Source organism: Tripterygium wilfordii, unplaced genomic scaffold (assembly GCF_013401445.1).
Source record: "Tripterygium wilfordii isolate XIE 37 unplaced genomic scaffold, ASM1340144v1 ctg250, whole genome shotgun sequence".
Lineage (NCBI taxonomy): Eukaryota > Viridiplantae > Streptophyta > Magnoliopsida > Celastrales > Celastraceae > Tripterygium > Tripterygium wilfordii.
The window spans coordinates 36,501-37,570 of NW_024056232.1; the positions used below are offsets into that span (position 1 = coordinate 36,501).

Below are 1,070 nucleotides of genomic sequence, written 5' to 3' on the forward strand. Positions count from 1 at the left end.
AGACATAACTTCATCATCTCTACAACTTCCCCCTTGCTTTGGATTCCCCCTCACCGAGGACCAAGAGTTAGTGGTCTTGGCCACTTTATCAAGTAATTCCCGAGCCTCCTCTTGATTTTTGGTCATAAAAGAACCTCCCGCAGCCGCATCAATAGTCTCCTTAGTATGCATGCACAACCCATTATAGAAAGCTTGGTACACCACCCATTCCGGAAGACCATGATTTGGGCAATTTCGAATGATTCCTTTAAAGCGCTCCCAAGCCTCATAAAATGATTCAATATCCTTTTGGGCAAAGGACATGATATCCACCCTAATTTGCACCGCTTTGCCCAGAGGAAAGAATTTCGTTAAGAATTGTTCCGCCATCTCATCCCAAGTGGTGATAGAATTGGGAGGCAAGGACATCAACCATCCCTTAGCCTTATCCCTCAAAGAAAATGGGAATAACCTCAACAAGATAGCATCTTTAGAAGCTCCGTTAATCCCAAAAGTAGTGCACACATGCAAGAAAGAGCGAAGATGGACATTGGGCTCTTCATTAGGAAGACCATAGAAAACCACCGAATTAGAGATAATGTTGATGATAGCCGGCTTGATCTCAAAATTAGTAGCATTGATAGGAGGATAGCGGATGCTTGAAGGATTTGTATCCCAAGTAGGCCTAGCACAATCCTCAAGAGAGCGAGGATCAAATTGCCTAGGAGGGTTTTCAACAACTTCACCACCATTTCTTCCATTAGCACCTCCACCATTACCATTACCATCATTCACATTTAAAGCTCCACCAAGATCACCAACATTCCCCCTTCCTTGATTGTCTCCCATGCCTTCCATTTGATTATTAGTAAGCTCCCGTCTAAGATTGTGAAGAGTCCTTTCAATCTCCAAATCAATAGCAATTAATTCCGGATTAATAGAACGTCTCCCCAAGCTCATACAAGAGAAAGAATTTCTGCAGAAAAATAAAAACCAATTAACACAATTGAAAACCTAATTTGACACAAAAAACAATTGCCTCAATCCCCGGCAACGGCGCCAAAAACTTGATATGGATTTAATTGCAAGCG

At 42.2% G+C, this 1,070-nt stretch overlaps 1 non-coding gene across 1 annotated transcript; it reads left to right on the plus strand.

Annotated features, from left to right (window-relative positions):
• Nucleotides 1-214: 214 nt before the first annotated feature.
• Nucleotides 215-320, plus strand: LOC119994735. Its single transcript, XR_005467352.1, has one exon. It is a non-coding gene; the product is annotated as a small nucleolar RNA R71 (small nucleolar RNA).
• Nucleotides 321-1,070: the final 750 nt, after the last annotated feature.